General features: G+C 41.6%; 1 long non-coding RNA gene and 1 pseudogene across 8 annotated transcripts; one reads left to right on the top strand and one right to left on the bottom strand.

Moving 5' to 3' along the window:
- The first annotated feature begins 2,905 nt into the window (after positions 1-2,905).
- On the top strand, positions 2,906-10,791 carry LOC119331218. 8 transcript variants are annotated; one of them, XR_005160419.1, is made up of 8 exons: positions 2,906-4,192; positions 4,257-4,887; positions 5,189-5,264; positions 5,944-6,089; positions 6,309-6,404; positions 7,673-7,990; positions 9,140-10,319; positions 10,404-10,791. It is a non-coding gene; the product is annotated as an uncharacterized LOC119331218 (long non-coding RNA). The 8 variants fall into 8 exon arrangements; XR_005160422.1 differs by lacking the exons at positions 9,140-10,319; positions 10,404-10,791 and having other exon boundaries at positions 2,906-3,381; positions 3,991-4,192; positions 7,673-8,211; XR_005160421.1 differs by lacking the exons at positions 9,140-10,319; positions 10,404-10,791 and having other exon boundaries at positions 2,906-3,381; positions 3,977-4,192; positions 7,673-8,211.
- A 6,546-nt stretch (positions 10,792-17,337) lies between these two features.
- Positions 17,338-19,995, bottom strand: part of LOC119332804 — a 4,767-nt pseudogene continuing 2,109 nt past the window's right edge.

The raw sequence follows: 19,995 nt of genomic DNA, 5'->3' as shown, positions 1-19,995 counted from the left end.
TAAGCCTAGCACAAGATCATGTAGTTCGTATGCTAAAGCTTTTCTAATGTCAAGTATCATTTCCTTAGACCATGAGATTGTGCAACTCCCGGATACCGTAGGAGTGCTTTGGGTGTGCCAAACGTCACAACGTAACTGGGTGGCTATAAAGGTACACTACGAGTATCTCTGAAAGTGTCTGTTGGGTTGGCACGAATCGAGATTGGGATTTTGTCACTCCGTGTAAACGGAGAGGTATCTCTGGGCCCACTCGGTAGGACATCATCATAATGTGCACAATGTGACCAAGGGGTTGATCACGGGATGATGTGTTACGGAACGAGTAAAGAGACTTGCCGGTAACGAGATTGAACAAGGTATCGGTATATCGACGATCGAATCTCGGGCAAGTACCATACCGCTAGACAAAGGGAATTGTATACGGGATTGATTGAGTCCTTGACATCGTGGTTCATCCGATGAGATCATCGTGGAACATGTGGGAGCCAACATGGGTATCCAGATCCCGCTGTTGGTTATTGACCGGAGAACATCTCGGTCATGACTACATGTCTCCCGAACCCGTAGGGTCTACACACTTAAGGTTCGATGACGCTAGGGTTATAAAGGAAGTTTGTATGTGGTTACCGAATGTTGTTCGGAGTCCCGGATGAGATCCCAGACGTCACGAGGAGTTCCGGAATGGTCCGGAGGTAAAGATTTATATATAGGAAGTCCTGTTTCGGCCATCGGGACAAGTTTCGGGGTCATCGGTATTGTACCGGGACCACCGGAAGGGTCCCGGGGGCCCACCGGGTGGGGCCACCTGCCCCGGGGGCCACATGGGCTGTAGGGGGTGCGCCTTGGCCTACATGGGCCAAGGGCACCAGCCCCTAGAGGCCCATGCGCCAAGATAAAGGAAAAAGGGGAGAGTCCTAAAGGGGGAAGGCACCTCCGAGGTGCCTTGGGGAGGATGGACTCCTCCCCCCTCCTTAGCCGCACCCCTTCCTTGGAGGAGGGGGCAAGGCTGCGCCTCCCCCCTCTCCCCTGCCCCTATATATAGTGGAGGGGAGGGAGGGCATCCACACCTGAGCCCTTGGCGCCTCCCTCCCTCCCGTGACACCTCCTCCTCTCCCGTAGGTGCTTGGCGAAGCCCTGCAGGATTGCCACACTCCTCCATCACCATCACGCCGTTGTGCTGCTGCTGGATGGAGTCTTCCTCAACCTCTCCCTCTCTCCTTGCTGGATCAAGGCGTGGGAGACATCGTCGAGCTGTACGTGTGTTGAACGCGGAGGTGCCGTCCGTTCGGCACTAGGATCATCGGTGATCTGAATCACGACGAGTACGACTCCATCAACCCCGTTCACTTGAACGCTTCCGCTTAGCGATCTACAAGGGTATGTAGATGCACTCTCTTACTACTCGTTGCTGGTCTCTCCATAGATAGATCTTGATGTTACGTAGGAAAATTTTGAATTTCTGCTACGTTCCCCAACAGTCCTCATGCAGATGACGGCGCCCGAATCCGTTCGCCACGGCGCCGTCGCCTGGGAAACGCTCGGCCATGCTTTCTCAACTGGTGACGGCGAGAGGAGGAAAGGGGGAGAAATGAGCGTGTCGTCGGTGGATGATCGGGGTGAGTCCCTCCGGCGCGCTTGCAGTCGGCTTTTATAGGCGGAGACGCCGCGTGGTAGGCTTGGCCGGCGCGTTACGCGTGGCGTGATTGCGTGGCGGTCGAGGGACGCGTCGCCCAGCCTTCACTGCGCCACCCGTGAGGCACCAATGAAGGCTGACCGGCGCGGCAGCTTTGGCATTGATTCGCCGCGGAAAACGAGGCGATGAGGACGACGAAGGTGCGAGAAGAGAGTAGAGTCGCTGACGCGGTGGGCCCATGACTCTTCGCGCCAAAAACGATTTGCCCGGCGCCCCCAAGCGACCCCCAGCGTGCCGGGTTTGGGTTGGGTCCGCCGGCGCCAATTTTGGCCCGAGCCGGCGAAAACTAAACTCTTGAAGGCGCGACTGGGCCGATTTTTTGGCGCCGGCGGACAAAAACACGCCTAGGAGCCTTCTTGAGGGCGCGGCTGGAGATGCCCTGAGTGCGTGTCGTCCGTGCTTCTTAGCAAATCCATGTGATAGCATACCACCCACTGATTCCACAGGGACACAAGAGATTTTTCTAATTTCTTGCATGTATCTACTGGAGTATGTTTTTACTCGTTCAATTACGTGTGCGTGATTCTCAAAAAAAAAGTCACGTGTGCGTGGGTGCGTGTCATTTTGTTTATCATTTGTGCTCAATTTCTGTCATTCATATGTCTTTATTAGTCCATTATCAGTCTTGTACTCCCTATGTTCCATAATATAAGGGTGTTTTTTTACACTAGACTAGTTCAAAAACGCTGTTATATTATGAGACGAAAAGACTAGTTCATCCAGTTCTATAAGTCATTAGTTTATTCTTAGTTTCTGTATTTTTGTTCAGTATCCATTATCCAATTGTAGTCTTTCATTGTTCATTTTTCCCCAATCATCATTGTTCATTCATTACTCATTGTTTATTCGATCATTCTCAATCTTCTTGCTAATAACCTAATTTAGCTGAAATCCATCATTGAACATATAAACCTTGCTGTGCAACCCGCCATTCTGGAGCCCCCGCATGCGCGATGCTCGTTCGGCCACTCGATTCGTTTCCTGTAGCTCGCTTTTGGCTGCTGGCGTGTGGTGGGCTGTCGGTTTTTTTTCACGTCCATAACTGCTTCAAGAGTGGATGACGAGTGGGGCTCGTCGTGTGTGGGGTCGAGAGAATGGGGTGGCGTTCATCCAATTCTGCGTAAGAAAAGCATCAGACCCTAGACCGACGAGGAGTAAAAAGAAAAAAGCAACGCAGCCTCCTCTCCTCTCCTCGCTCGCCTCCTACTCTCCCCCACGCCGCCCCTTCTCTCTCTCCCCGCTCGTCTCCTCTTCCCTCGACGCCGGCTCCCCTGTCCTCGCCACCTCTCCTCCTTTTCCTCCTCTCTCTCCCGCGCCGCCGTTCTGCCCCATCCACCCGTGCTCGACCCCGAACCTGGATCCCAGCCCACCGGATCGGAGGCGTCTGGGCGTGGAGGCGAGCTTTTCCGACGGCAGCGATGACCACCATCCAGGCCCCCTTGCTCACGGTGGATAGGCTACGACCGAGGGGACGCAGAGGAGGAGCGGGCCTCGCAGAGGAGGGGCCGCAGCTGCGGGAGCTCTCCACGGAGGAGGATTCCGTGGCGGTGGAGCGGAGCGTGCGGTGGCGCGGAAGTAGCAGTGGAGGCCGGAAGAGCGCGGCGCGGCATCACGTGGCTGCGGTGGCCGAAGGGGCAGCGCGGCGTTGCTGCCTCTACCTCCATCCTGACCTTTTTACTCGCGCGCAGGTACCAAGTCGTCTCTCTCTCTCTTGATTTGATCCCCATAAATTCTCATCTTCACCTATGTGGATTTTGTTTATCTATGCCTGCTATGTGTTTGAAAAAAATCCAAGCAGTATGAGGAGAAGATTTTGTGGTTGATTTAGTTTTTAGGATCTGCCGCCCCCTTTTTTCATTTTTGCAACAACCTGTTTCATGATGAGACCCATCAATTATCTTTTCATATTTTGACAGTACTATATTGTTTACTTTGTGGAACTTTAGTTACCTGTAAGATGCAATCAACACCTTGAAATATTTGGTGTTTCTCGGTGCTCTGTCGTTGACCATAAAATCATGAAAGTTTGTTAATAACTTAGAAGGATATGATTCCAGCAATGTGTTTCACGCATATTATGTACTATTAGTGTGTGAACAATATTTTTCACGGGCTATACTTTTCTCAGCATGTTTCTATCTGGTTGGTATCCGCTGGTACCATTCATTGTGAGTGCTTTTAGGGGTTGCTCAACTCTCGGCTATTTTCACCATCTAAATGATTGAATCTCCCCGTTCTCACAATTTCTCAAAGGTTATTGTATTGATACTATGGAATTTATAGTGAAAAAACAATAGGGTTCAATTCAATTCATTTTGGAAACTCTAGCGGGGCCATCCCAAATTCCTCTCAGCTGTCATAATTGAATAAAAGGGATCGTATAGCTTTCCAATCCAGCAACATACATCTATCACCTAGGCATAACTGCCAACATCAGCAAGTGCATTTGCTCGTAAGGACCATTCGAAGGCCAAGGCCACAGCTTACCGCGTACTGCAGGTATGGTCCCTTTTTTCTATAAATCATTTTTTGTCACCTTAGTGAGGAACTGTTCATTTTCCAGCTCGGATTGATCTTGGGGCATCGCCTGGGTCTACTTCTTGGAGTTGGCCTCCATACAGGTTCGAGATTATTTACAGAAGACCATGGTGTACTGCATCATATCTACATGGCAACACCGGTACAGTTACAGTGTGCTGAATCATAAGAGTACTACAACTCTGAATCTTGAAATGTTAATATTTACGTTCTCATGATTTTCTTGCAGTTTATAGTACTTGCGAGTATACCCCTAAAAAATTAGTACTTGAGAGTACGACAATCTTTTCTTTTGTTTGATTACCTCAAGGCAATCTCTTGAACTAAGAAGAGTTATGTTTCCTATGTACAGTTTGTTGCTCTCGCCCAACCAATCAATGCTTTAGCTTTTGTTTTTGACGGTGTCAATTATGGAGCATCAGATTTTGCATATGCTGCTTATTCATTGGCAAGTCCGCTAATTTTCCAGCTTATTTGTGCTCTGGCTTTCCAGCTTTCTCTTCTGACACATTCCATCGAATTATGTATCCTCCGATACTTGTGGCTGTTGTCAGCATCGCTTGCATTGTCACCCTCGCCAGTTAGAGTGATTTCATTGGAATCTGGATAGCCTTGTCCATCTACATGTGCCTCCTCATGTTTGCAGGATTATGGAGGTAGAGTGAGGAAGCACTCTCATTTCATTATATTTTCTGAATTTTTATTATTACGACGAAAACCAAACAACAAATACCCGTATTCACTAATGGCTTGTTAAAATGGGCTTTCCGGGATGAAATATGCAATATCAAACGAAGCCGTAATCGGTTATACCTCATTGCTCATTTTTGTTTAACTTTGGATCCCCTATAAATAAGAATAACTTCATATTTGCTTGAGTTTTCCTTTTGTATACCAGGCGTGGCTATATTTTCTATACTGGTTACAGTTTAGGTAACCTTGATTTATTTTTTCCAGTATTGGGACTGCTAGCGGGCCATGGGCTTTCCTTCGCAGCTGAACATGTAACGTACATTCTCGTAGATAGTATAAGGTAGGTAGAATATTTATACTTGTAAGCAACTTTGGAGTTCAGACTAAGATTTGGTGTGTCAGTATATGAAATCTACTATAAATCAAAAGCCAATATAAAGGTATGCTCCACCTTGATTGTCGTTACTATGTTCCACTCCTATATTGACCAGGGGAAGTTGTATATTATGCCAATTTTTCCTTCAATTACTACTGTGTTTAGAGTGTACGTATCGAATGAACCAATTCCTTCAGTTATATCAGTACATATTAAAACGAAAGGGTGTATATGAACATAAGCATTCATACGAACTAAAATTGTTTGGCATTCATTCCTTTCCTGCGGGTCATTCATCATCTCGTCTCACAACACTCATGCCACATAACCTGGCGAGCTCACACCTTACTCAGTTCTATGTACCAGCTATGTAGATTCATTCACCGAACTGAGATGATGTTTGTGCTCAGTTAGATGCTGCTTCCTCGATTTTGACCATGCTTGCTACAATAATCAATCTATTTGATATGGGACCTATCTGTTCTTTGTTGACGTTTGGTTACAAATCCTGGAGCTATTCTTTTTGTATTGAGAATATTACCTTTTATCACCTTATTTGGCTGCAGTTCATCTTTCCCATTAGTTGTGTTAGTAAACTAAACTGAGAATGTTTGTTAAATTTTTATGGCTTGGGATCTTGCAGCTGCGGCGGCTCGCTGTTTGTGTGGTGAGGGTTACTTCCCCTGGTGCAGTAATACCATTTTGGAGTGTCCCTTGTTTGCAACTATATTTATCTACAGCCTCTGCTAACAGGGCTCCGGTTCAGAGAAAATCAAAGGGACAAACAAAGTAAGATGCAAATAAAATTATCTACTTGGCTATGATTTTCATACTGATGTGATTTGGCCTGCTAGATTAACTACTTTCTATATGCTCAGTTTTGCGTCTCGTGTGCTGTTTAGATGCTGAGAGCCGTTCTTCAATATGTAGGCTCGGATGCACGTTTGTTGGTAGATCAGTTTAAGTTGCTTTTATTGAACCAAAAGTTAATGTTGTTGGCCTTGCCAGCCTACCAGCCCTCAAAGAGGTCGTTCAGCCTCGAAGGAGAGGGGAACTGATGGATGCTAGGGAAAGAAACTAGGTGAAGCTCTGATGCTTGATCGAGTAAGCATCCTCTTCTTATCACTCTACTTTGTCGGTTGTCCACTGAAATGGTATGATCAGAATATTCCTCGAATTTGCTCCATGACATCTTGCTTGCCATGTGGTCACCTTACCTCAAAATTGACATATTGATCAACGAACTACTGTTTAGGCAAGGGTTTATAGTCCCAGTAAACTATAAAACCAAACAATTGTTCCAAAATTTCGAATTTACCTCTGCACACGTAGAAGAACATCATAGATTGTTTAGACTTGGTGTTAACAAAAAATGATAGTAGTATGGTCAGACCTATTTCCCCCACCTGCTTACTCATTTGAGTATATTTGATTGCACTTTTGGGACATTATTACCATTTTTACTTTTTACTTTGTTCAGACGCCAGTTCTTATTTGGTTTAGAGGTATGCTACTCCAAACATATGTTCATTTTGGGTTTAGATTTTGTAGATTGAACTAATGCGATACTAAAATTATCCGTCACCCCAAAGGTTCTTCCCTGTTGGTTTCGGGATTAGTATTTTGATCTATGTTTGAAAAAGGACAAACAAGAACAGACTCACTAACACCCTCGGGTTCCTCTCTGTTGGTTTCAACATCCGTATTTTGATCTCTGTTTGAAAACTATTAGAAAAGGACAGATAAGAACACACTCATTGACACACTCTAATATCTTTTTAATTATGAACTCAGTTAGCTGAACTTTATCGCATATATTTCTAATGGTTTAATATGTAGTTATTTTTCGTAATTTGAGTTGACTAGCTCTATGAATATAGAACAGAAATAATTGTCTGCTATTCACTTAAGGTTCATATACTTTGTGATTTTCAGCTAGAACGACTTCTTAAGTATCCACATCTATTGGGCAGCTTGAGAATTCAGTTTTTTTCATATGACACCAGACTGGGTACAACTAATATAGCTCCATCTTTGCCTTTTGGCCTCTGTAGCAAGTCAAAGTAGTAGATGTCTAATGATCAAATGATTCCTCCACTAAACGCAACGAGTGCATGCTGGTAGGTGTTACATAAGGAAGAAAAATAACATGGCTCGCTGCCGTCCTGCTGCAAATCCCCCCTCGCCATGTTTTTGTATACACCATGCATGGAGCACATAGCTGCACATGGACTGATTAGAAAACACTTGTTGTGTGATGATAAAATCACCAATTAGTTAATTTTGTATTTGACTTTGCTTGTTCAATTGTTATCAGTGTTTTCAAACTTGGCACCATCTATATCGTAATTAATTGGAATCCCTTCATGCAGGAACCAGATGCTTTCAAAGTTCTTCTGGTTGAGTCGTTTACTTACTAGCAATGCCATTCACAATGGGAAGCCTTTATAGCAGGCTACTTTGATTGATTCCCAAACTATGGCTTAGTTACAAATGTTTTGGCCGTGATGTTTCATACACCAGTCCAGTGTTGCTACCCAATGATGAGTTGTATGAAGCACTTTGAAATGCTTTGAAGAAAGTCTTTTAGGTGGCGGTTCTACTTCTGCTACTCCTGTGACAGCCAAGGCGTAGGTTGCAGCTCGCGGAATTTTAAGGAGGAAAGGAAGACATGATTTCTTATTGGTGAGGTGAGTTGTTTCCTTCATATACAAATTGCAGTGATGACAGACACTCACTGTGCTTGTTTGTTCATGTAGAAAGTCATTTGTTTTCAGTAGTAGAAACATCTTGATTAACCTAGCTGAATTTTGTGGCTCAGTAGCCGCCTCCTGTATGTAGGCATGTTTAGATCTTTTGTAGAATCAGATTGTTAATATTTCCTTAGAAGTAAAAAAGGTTACCTTTTCCATTACTTGTTTACTTGGACCCAAACTGTTCATTACCTATTGTATCTACAGAGTTTGTCTTAGCGTAGCGTGCATTGGAACCATAGTTACAGAGTTTGGCTTAGCGTGCTTTAGAACAGTAGCTGCAGAGTTTGACCTCTCTATTCTTATTTCTCTATATACTTGACACATACCTGCCTCCAACGTGTCCATGTGATTCCGATGAATTTGCTATATCTAATTTTTGAGCTTTTCATTATCTTCTAATTGTTGCATGCATTTTTCTAATATACCATTCTCTCATCGAAATAACTAAGTGTTTATAAGGTGGCGGCAAGGCGTGCTAACAACACCTTGCAATTATGTCCGCTTTAGGAGATTAGGAGCTTAGACGCCTATAGGCGCTTAGGCGTGAGAGCGGTTGGTGCTCACCTTAGGTCGCCTTACTGCCTTAAAAATCATGGTGGTCACACACTCATAACACATTACCTTTGAAGCTTGTGTATGTGAATGTATAAATACACTTAGTGATCTGTGCATTGGTAAGTACTAACTGAACTGAATATCTTGATCACAAGATATATCATTGTTGGCCGGCTTGGTTTAAGAACCCATTAGCTGGTTTATACTCCCGTCATCCCAAAATAAGTGTCGCTGATTTAGTACAACTTTACTAAATCAACGACACTTATTTTGGAACGGAGGGAGTACAATATTTGTCTGCTTATTCCTTTTTTTTTCCTGTTTTGCTTTCAATCGTAAGTGGCACAGATGTGCAGTTCAAAGGCAGGCTGTGTCAAAGATGTGAATCAAATAATTATGCCGTCGGTGCATGTTTTTGTTGCTCTTAGTGTTTTCGTTATGATGATTTTGCTATCTTAGTCTTTTCGTTCTGATGATTTTGCTATCTCAGCGATTCATGTTTGACAATCTGTTACCTTTTACGGGCAGTGCATGTGAAAGTGTACTATGCAAGCATTATGGGATAATGATACACTGCTTATTCGTACGTTCACACACTCTGAACATCACAATCAGACTAGGAAGATGCCTAAATAAACTATGAGGCTGCCTATATACAAGTGTTTCTGTAAACCGGATATAAGCCATTATACTATCTGTACTACTATCTGTAATGCAATCCACATTGCATTATATTTCCAGCTACATCTCCTACTAACATTCTTTTTAACTGGCTTTTTGCGCCATTGGCGCAACCGGGTCATCTAGTTTTAGTAAATGCTCAGTGCTAGCTCTCAGCCCCTACGTTCCTCAGGCAAGCTCACATCATTCTTTGGTCTTTCATTCCTGAGATTTCTTAAAACACGAGGAAAAATAGAAACTCTGAATTTTTTCAAATATCGAACAATTTTTTGAAAGCACAGACAATCTTTTACAAAATGGAACACATTAAAAAAATTTGAATTTTTTTGAAAAGTTTTTCAAATTCCAAAGTATTTTGTGATTTGACAAATTTTGAAAACATGAGGAAAATTTTAAAATCCAAAATATTTTGGAAACACGGGCATTTTCTTAAATTGCAATTTTTTTTGAAAATGTGAATAAAAGTTTGACACTCAGAACATTTTTTGAAAAACATGAACAAATTTGGAATTTCGAACATGTTTTAAAGAGATGAACAATTTTTTTAAAATGTGAAGAGAATTTGAAATTTTCTATTTGTAAAGAAAGAACAAATTTTAAATATGTTGATCATTTTTTGAACTTCGCAAATTTTAGGAAGAAAAAGGTAACATTAAAGAAAAGAAAAAACACACACAAAATCGATTCCTGAACCTTATAGAAGGTCCCAAACCAATTTGCGCTTTTGAATATTTGTTCAAAATTCCAAAAAATGTTTTGTTTTTCAAAATAATTTCAAAAAAATGTTTGTGTCTTTCTCAGAATGGCAAAATACAAACATTTTTAAAAAGAGCAACAAAATTATGAATACAAACATTTTTAAATTTTACAAACATTTATTGAAAAAAACACTAACAAGTTTGGAATTCTAATTTTTTTTTCCAGAAAATAGGAACAAATTGTGGAAAGGCCAATAACTGGCCGGATGTGTTGTGCCTTGCATACGGTGTCGGAATTCTTTCAAACCTGGCATGGATGTGTAACATGGGTATGACCACCTTTTTGTAGAAGTTGGGTTAATTTCAAGAATTTTCATAAAATAGGACGTGTTCAATGGAGTTTGTCCGCGCAGGTCAGAAGGCTCCATTTGAGAGCACATTGTTTCTCAACATCTCTTCCACCAGATCTTATTCTAACGCACTGTCACCGCCACCGCCTCGTTGATGCCTGAAAGAAACCAAGATTTTCCACCATTTCCACTCGCATCTCGGCTCCCCTTCCACCAAGATCGACATGTCTGAAGTCTGGGATGTTAAGGCTTGGACCTATCATTGAATAGGCGGTTTGTCACTGCCTTATGTAAAGTCGCTTGGGTATAAATCATTTCACCAAAAGTGGTTCAAAATCATGTTGGGAAACAATAAAAAATGATCATGAGGTGAACTATAAGACCCTTTTTCTGCAAACTTAGTAAATATTATCCTGCTATCCAAAACTACTCATGTCTAAAAATTGGATATTACATGTCGATTCAACTTATTCATATCATATTTAGTTTTTATTCAATCTAATTGTGAATTGAGTTGATTTGATATTAAGAATAATAAGCTTCAAAAAAGTGTAAACATACAAAAATGATATATTCATGATATTTTTTGCATTCATAATTTGATTAATATTTTGTATTCCATTGACCTTTAGTAGAAACTTTACTTTAAATATAGAATGCAGAATTAAATTTCTTTTACTGTTCACCACCTTCTCATGCATCCTTCAAATTATGTGAAAAATAAATAACTTATCATGTATGTAGTTTATGTCATGAATAACTTTGTTCACTAATATTTTTCTATTATTCTAATTTCTGATTTTACTGCTATCTTACACAAGTTAACTTAACATATATCATATTTTTTTTAAAAATTTATACCATTTTTTTACTTATATGATGTATAGTGTGAACATAAGAAATGTTGCATAATATTAATAAACAGAAGATTTTTTGCCAAAAATATAAGATCTTATTCAGTATATTCTACATTATATTTATCACAATTAACAATATGATAATGCTATTAATTTTTATATATAATATTATTTATTATAAATATAACATCAATCTTTTTCAAATTAACCCGTGCTCAATTAAAGTTATATTTGGTAGCAAAAGCTATGTTTTGCCTTTAAATTTTATTGATGTATCGATAATTTTTTTATTTTAATTGAATCACTCTTAGACATAAAAGAACTTAATGATAAAACATAATTTCCTATGAATTAATATGCATCGTTAGATGAGGTATACTATATCTTTATGTTTTGCGAACTATATTATCATATTATCGTTAAACATGTTTGTACAGAGCTCGAGAAGATACCTATCTAACATATATCTTGATAGACATTTCTAGAGTGTATAATTGTTTACGATTATTGTATCCGGCAAACCACATGTTTTTATGTTTTTTGCGACGATACCGAACAATTCCAGCATCTTACTATTCGGCCTAGTTTCTCCGGTAAATTATCCACCAACAGCCATATTCTGTCTATTAGTTCATTTTTGATAAAAAATATTACTTCCTCCGTTTTTCCCTCTGTTTTTTTGATAAAAAATATTCCAGCGTCGTGGTTTTAGTTCAAACTACAACGACGACACTTGTTATGAAACACCGAGGGACTATAATAATTTAATATCGAGAATATATTAGTTACAACTGGCCTCTGCAATGCCTTCAACAAAAGAACGTTGTATGAGTAAGACCATTATCTGGCTCATCAACTAATAAAGACCAAACCTAGAGTTTTCAACCCTACAACTCGAAGAACCCCCCACACTCAAAAGAGTTTTCACCCTGGAACTCGTCGGTTTACAGCCACATGATCAACTAAGACGAACCTAGTTATGTCGGCAGGCGTTACAATAACTGTAGTGAGTACTTGAAATTTCGTGCTTTTTTAATTGTTTATACATATATATGCACTTCTAGTACAACATTTGGCGCTGTCCCAAAAATTCGGGTCTGCAACTGCACGGCATCCTAATGGTATGCCATTTTGGGGCTACTTGCGTGAGCTTAGCTTAATTTGGAAATGTCGGTGACTCCATGCAGTGAGAGAATACATTGAAACCTTCAATACCACCACTGCTAACTGTCCCCTGACCCATCTTGCTTTTCTTGTCATCACCTTTACCTTGCCTTGGTGTTGCAAATAAACTCATTTACAAATCGGTTACAGCCCGTTCATCCATGCACAAGCAGCAGTATGATTGTACCAGCACTAGCTTTTACATGTCTGAAACACGGCTATACTGTGTATGATTACAACTTCTTAGGGGAACCTGGTGAAGATGCAACATGGCTGTTACTGCCTTCATTACCATTGATCCCCGAGTCGTCGGTCGACACTTCCATTGTTGTTTTGAAACCTCTAAACTGCATTTTCAAAGGAGCCCAACTGGAAATTCACCGGCTCCGCCCTTCCAATATTTAGAGGTCCATATCTCCACGGTGTTGGAATAGTTATATAGAGATAGGACAAGTGTTTTACTTCTGTAACCTCCTTCTATCTCTTCTTCTGTTTATCTCCTCCAACACCCCCTGCCTCCCACCCCTCATTTCTTTGCAAAACCATAAATGCACAAATACCAACGCTGCAAAATATATCTTCTGTGCTTACAAATGATGTAACCACAACCTATTTCTCGCCAGATACTTGGCTTTCCTCTAAACCCCTAGTTGATGTGTTCCGTACCTATTTTCACATTCCACTGGTCCCTTTTGTAAGAAGAGAAAAGTATGTTTTTGTCCCTCAAATTCCCCCAAAGTATAGACTTGGTCCCTCAAATTTTTTTGGTATATATTTGATCCTTCAACTCTCAAAACTGGATAAGTTTGGTCCAAAACCAGATTTTAAGCATGTTGACCGGGTTTGACCATGTTTGATCACCTTGACCAGGTTTGACTGATGAATAGTAAATTCAAAAAATAGCAAAAAATATATATCAAAGAGACTCTGAAATTTTGTAGCAACCAAGGTGCTTGGGAATTTGTGTGGTATATTTCGACATCCCAGGAGCTCGTGGCAAAAAAAAACTAATTTTGGCTCACAAAAAGGCATGATTTGTTTTTTTATTTGCTAGAGCTCCTCGGATGTTATTTGACCACAAAAATTTACACGCACCAAGCGCACCCAAGCATGTTTGTTATCACAAAATTTCAGATTATTTTTGAATTTGTTTGCTTTTTCAAATTTATTGTTCATCGGTCAAACCTAGTCAACATGGTCAAACCCCGTCAAACATGGTCAAACCCGATCAACGTGCTCAAAATTTGGTTTTGGACCAAACTTATCCGGTTTTGAGTCTTGAAGGACCAAATATATACCAAATAATCTTAAGGGACCAAGTCTATACTTTTGGAAAACTTGAGGGACCAAAAAACATACTTTTCTCTTGTAAGAATGGGAAATATTATGCGTTTTGGTCTGGAATTTAACCTGTGTAACGACCTAACCAGTGTTGCATCCCTGGAACTGGCTTTTCTTTGGTCTTTGCTCCAGGATATTAGGCTCACAGACGGACCAGTCTCCCGCTTCCTTAATGGGGGACATGCTTTCACGACAAAGACGCGCAATTTATTTGGCAATCCAAGGTGCCAAATAAGATTAAGGCATTCGCTTGGCTTCTCTTCAAGGGCAGGCTAAACACAAAAGGGAACTTGCCGCATAAAACCATTACTCCAATCCGGACTGCCCTAGGTGCTCTCAGCTGGAAGACACGGATCGCCTCTTCATCACATGTCCTCTCGCCGACGGGATTTGGCGAAGGCAACATTTCTTGGGAAAAAATGTCTAAAAATTTCTTAACAAATTTGAATAATATTTTAAAATCATGATTTTTTTGAAATTCGAACAAACTTTTAAAACATGAACATTTTTTGAAAAAGTGTTTTTTATATTCTGAACACTTATCAAAATTTCTTTTATATACGATGAACAATTTATAAATACACATTGAACATTTTATAATATATGCTGAACAATTTCTGAATACACATTTAACATTATTGTGATATATGCAGAACAGTTTTTAAATACACATTGAACATTTTTGTGATATATGTTGAACAAATTTTAAATACAGAATAAACATGTTTTTAAAAATACGTTAAGCATTTTCTTAATATACAGTGAACATATTCTTAGATATATGATGAACATTTTCTTATGACACGGTGAACCCCCTGATGCTCTGCTCTCAACTATCGCTACTGCTTGATGCATCTCTGCTTCCTCTCTGCTGCTTGCTAATCTTTGTCTGCTTCTCCTCTGAACAATGTACACCGCCTCTCTCTCTCCCCCCCATCCCCACCCCCCAATGTGTGTGTATAATTTCTTTAAATTCTGTAAATTTGATAAGCTATCATTAAGATATGATATTTTCTGTTACCTTGTCAATTCACTACTAGTTTTGTATGCGTTATCGTCCATGTGCTAGAAACCTACATAAATTCAGTTCACCTATGTCATATGTGTCACTTCTGTGGTACATGTGTGTTTGTCATGTGCACTCAACTTATGTAATTCTTGTTTGTATTTGTGTTGTCGCTTTTGTACTGAACTTGCTGCAAAAACTTTCAGTTTGTACTCATTGTGTTAGCTCAAGTACTAGCGATACCTAAATATGTGTGTATGTTTGTGATGTGAAGTACTTATATTCTGTCTTATGATATTGCTTCTACCCTTTTCTTATATGTTTGCAAGTTCTATATGTTGAAATATGTGCAGTTTCAGCAAATTATTCAGAGTATTAAATTATAGTTTCATCATAATATGAGTTTGACACCAGCATATGTATGTGTTCAAAAGCAATGGCAATATGACCAGAAAGTACATAAGGGTGTCATTGTTAATAATTTCAGAGCAACTACCAACGGTAAGCACTACAGAGACAACACGAACTATTTGATCATTGCCAGCTTGTAGATTTCATTGATCAGAGATAAGTTCAGTTCTAGTGCCTTTAAAATTTCTACCAACATATATATATTATTCCTCTCGAAGGATAAATAGCAGTGATAAAAGGACACCACTAAGCAAGTCAAGTGTAGGTATTAAATAAGAAGAACAGAGGCACACAACAGTTTCTGATGATCTATTCTATAAAGCACTAGTACTGGTAGTTACCCACTTGCTTTCAAATCAATTTTAGTTATAGACTAAACTCAACAAACTAGTTAGATCTATGAGATGGCAAGTAGGCGAAAACAAAACACTCACTTCTGTCGACAGCACTCGAAGCTGCTCGTGTCGACGAGGCAAGGCACGTCAGGTTGACGCGGTCCCAGAAAACCTTTACGCCGCCGCTGTACCACGGAGTTGTCAGCGAGGTCTCGGAGATACAATGCCGCTCCACGAACTGGGGTACACCGAATCGTGGAATCGAGGAGCAGGAGGTTGCTGCTCAAAGCCAACACTCGTGTACATGCCAAATACACGAGCACCAGATCGGACACCAACTTGATTTTTCGCACTGAGATGAACTGGAAGGAACTTGATGAGGAGCTCTCTCCAATTCTGTGATCCACAAAAGGGAGAAGGGAGGGCTGATTTAAGGAGAGGAGATGGAGTCTGCCGCCGCTGCACAACAACCGCCGCATAGCTCGCAACGAGCCTGGAGTGGGAATCGGATCGATCCCCTTTTTTAGGTCTCAATGGTTGCGGGCAACCTTATCTTTTCTCCCATCTCTCTATGACACTTGGCCCCACAAATTTCTCTTCCTTTATCTACAGAATTTCGAATTTCTTTAGGCCGATAAAATTGGGAAATTCTTAGAATACACTCAAAATATACAACAGTCCCCACCAATTTCTCAATTTGGATGTCCGATGTGAATAAATGCTTTATTTGATATACAATTGTTTGACAAAGGGTACCTTGCGATTTTGAACTCAATGCCTAGCAGTAAGAGCTACTACGACTTTGCACAGACAATGGAGGACTATGCCTTGATCCAATGCCTTGGTGTGAAGCTTTCACTCAATCTGCACTCTGTACAAGGCAGCTGTTCCGCACCTCTCGGGGTGGGACGTTACGGTCATGTCCTCGTATCTAACTCATGAGCATTTATGATAGTGTACTCATTCTTCCTTCGATCGCGATCTGACGACCATGCTCACACGTAGGTGAGTTCTCTAGGAGTTCCTGTAGGACGATTCCCTTAACTAAGATGTCATCAAACTCATTAAGAACTTTCTCTCAACCTGCCATACAGATGGAGTACTGCAGCTAATAGGACTCTTTTAAATGTACTCCTTGTCACACACAGCTTGTTTTCCTAGAGCCTAGTTCACGGGATCTTCGATCATCTAGGATAGGTTACCGCCGATGGTGACGTCCACGGGTATGAGCCCCATTCCCGTCGATGCTGCAACAACGCACTTCCGTGCCATTCCTTTGGTGAAAGAATCAGCTAGATTCCTCTCAGACTGGATGTATTCCGTCGTGATTACACTGTCTCTCTGGCATGCCTAACCGACTTAAGTCATCTTTTTATGTGTCTTGAAGACTTCATGTTGTCCTTCTTTCTCTTAACCTTAACTAGAACGGTTTGGTTGTCGCAATAGGTCAAACGACTAGAATTGGTTTTTCCAACACTGGTAGGTCAGAAAGTAGCTCTCTAAGCCATTCTGCCTCTACGGTGACTGAGTCAAGTGCTACTAATTCAGCCTCTATTGTGGACCGAGTAAGGATAGTCTGTTTGGAGGACCTCCACGATACGGCTCCACCTGCTAGAGTGAATACATAACCACTCGTAGCCTTCATGTCATCCGAGTCACTAATCCAGTTAGAGTCACTGAATCCTTCTAGGACTGCTGGATGACCATTAAAATGTATTCCCACATTTTTTTGTTCCCTTCAAATATCTAATTACCCTCTCTAGTGCTACCCAATGATCATCTCCTGGATTGGCCATGTAGCGGCTCAACCTGCTTACTGCATATGAGATGTCTGGTCTTGTTGCACTGGCTAAATACATAAGGGATCCGATAATCTGATAATATTAAAGCTGCTCTTTGCCATGCCCGATGTTCTTCTTTAGTTTAGCATTTGGATCATAAGGTGTGGCCGCTGGTTTACAATCCACGAACCTAAATCGCTTGAGGATTTTATCCACGTAGTGAGATTGTGAAAGAGTGATCCCACTCTCACCTTTTATAAGCTTGATGTTCAAAATAACATCAGCTTCACCCATATCTTTCATGTCAAAATTCTGGGAGAGGTATGAATTAGTTTCATTGATTGCATCCATGTTGGTTCCAAACAATAATATGTGATCTACGTAAAGACATACGATGACACCTTCGCCCCCTTTAAATTTGTAGTACACACACTTGTCGGCTTTGTTTACACAAAAGCCAACAGAAGTCAAAGTACTATCAAAAATTTTCATGCATTGTTTGGGAGCCTACTTAAGACCATACAGAGATTTAATCAAGCGACATACTTTTCTTTCTTGTCCTTCTGCCACAAACCCATTGGGTTGTTCCATATAAATTTCCTCATCCAATTCTCCATTTAGGAAAGCGGTTTTTACATCCATCTGATGTACATGGAGTTTATATGCTGCAGCTAGTGCTAAAAGCACTCGAATTGTGGGCAGTCGAGCCATAGGAGAGTAGGTATCAAAATAGTCCTCACCCTCTTTTTGCGTAAAACCCTTAGCCACCAAACGGGCCTTGTACTTTCCGATAGTACCAGCAAGTCTCCGCTTTCTCTTAAAGATCCATTTGCAACCCACTGGTTTGCAACCGATCGGAAGGTCTATAAGCTCCCAAGTCTCGTTCGCGATGATAGAATCCATCTCGCTATATATCAACCGCATCCTTCTAGTACTCCACATCAGGAGATGTGTATGCCTCCGAAAGAGTTCGCGGTTCATCATCCACGACATAGGTGACAAATTCATCGCCAAATGACTTTTCAGTCCTTCGTCTCTTACTCCTCCTCAACTCCCATGTTGGAGCGGTGTCATCCACGCTAGGAAGAATAGATGGTTCAGCAGAACCATCCAGCACAATTTCCACACTCATTCTCATAGGGAATAAGTTCTCAAAGAAAGTCGTGTTCTTGGACTCCATTACGGTGTTCACCGCAATGTCATTCACCTCGGATTTGACCACCAGAAATCTATAAGCTATGTTGTTTTTAGCATATCCTAGAAAGACACAATCAACGGTTTTGGGACCAAGTTTTCTTTTCTTCGGCAATGGCACATGCACCTTTGCAAGGCAGTCCCAAGTACGAACAAATGTCAAATTAGGTTTTCTCCCTTCCCAGCCCTCGTAAGGTGTTACCAAATGATTACGAGGAGGGACTCTGTTCAACAAGGCTTATTATAATGCCATTCATTTCACATATGTCAGAGTGGATTAGCTCAAGTGGAGAAGTGTCTCACCCTTCAACACTATGAAAAGGTTTTCGGGGCTGCTTAGCTTGCATGCACACTTCACATTTGGAGCCCTTCTCGTAATTATAACTAGGAATTAAACTCATTTTGCTTAATCGCACAATAGCCTCAAAATTGACATGACACAGTCGGGAATGCCAAACATCATGAATTTTATTGCAAGGGGAAACATTGAGAATGTTTACAGTATTCAAATCAAGAACAGACAAGCGGAACATGCCTCCGCTGTCATAACCTTTGCCCACAAAATTACCAAACTTGGTCAGAATGACCTTATTGGACTCAAAAACAAGCTTTATTCCCTGCCTACACAACATGGATCCACTAATCAAATTGCGAGTCATTGCAGGCACGTACAACACGTCTTTTAGGACCAGTGACTTGCCAGAAGTAAGCTTCAGGCAGACCTGCCCAATCCCATGTACTGCAGCAGCAGGACCGTTCCCCATCAGGACGGGTCCACCATCTTTACCCTGAAATGAAGAGAAACACGAGCACAAATATGTCTTGCAGCACCAGTATCAACCCACCAATCTATTGATGGATATGCCATAAAGGCCTGAGGTACATACCCATCTGTATTTGTGTTCGCTACAACAACATTAGCTTCAGCCTTACGACCCTTGTGCTGACTTGGTGGAACAGGACCTTTTCCCTTACGTTCACGGCATTGGTTAGCTTTGTTGGGGAATGTAGCATGTAATTTCAAAAAATTTCCTACGATCACGCAAGATCTATCTAGGAGATGTATAGCAACGAGAGGGAGAGTGTGTCCACGTACCCTCGTAGACCGAAAGCGAAAGCGTTATGTTAACGCGGTTGATGTAGTCGAACGTTTTCACGATCCAACCGATCCAAGTACTGAACGTACGGCACCTCCGTGTTCAACACACGTTAACCTCGATGACGTCCCTCGAACTCTTGATCCAGCAGAGGGTCGAGGGAGAGTTCCGTCAGCACGACGGCGTGGTGACGGTGATGGTGATGTGATCCGCGCAGGGCTTCGCCTAAGCACTACGACGCCATGACCGGAGGAGTAAACTGTGGAGGGGGGCACCGCACACGGCTAAGAGAATAACTGTTGTGCCTTTGGGGTGCCCCGCCCCCGTATATAAAGGAGGGGAGGAGGAGGCCGGCGGCCAGGTGGAGGCGCGCCAAGGGGGGGAGTCCTACTAGGACTCCACTCCTAGTAGGATTCGGGCCCCCCTTCCTTCCAACGGAGAGGGGGAAAGGGGAAAGAGGGGAGAGGGA

This window comes from Triticum dicoccoides, chromosome 7A (genome assembly GCF_002162155.2).
Source record: "Triticum dicoccoides isolate Atlit2015 ecotype Zavitan chromosome 7A, WEW_v2.0, whole genome shotgun sequence".
In the NCBI taxonomy this organism is placed as follows: domain Eukaryota; kingdom Viridiplantae; phylum Streptophyta; class Magnoliopsida; order Poales; family Poaceae; genus Triticum; species Triticum dicoccoides.
The sequence above is the reverse complement of the archived record's forward strand: the minus strand, read 5'-3'. Positions and strand labels throughout refer to the sequence as shown.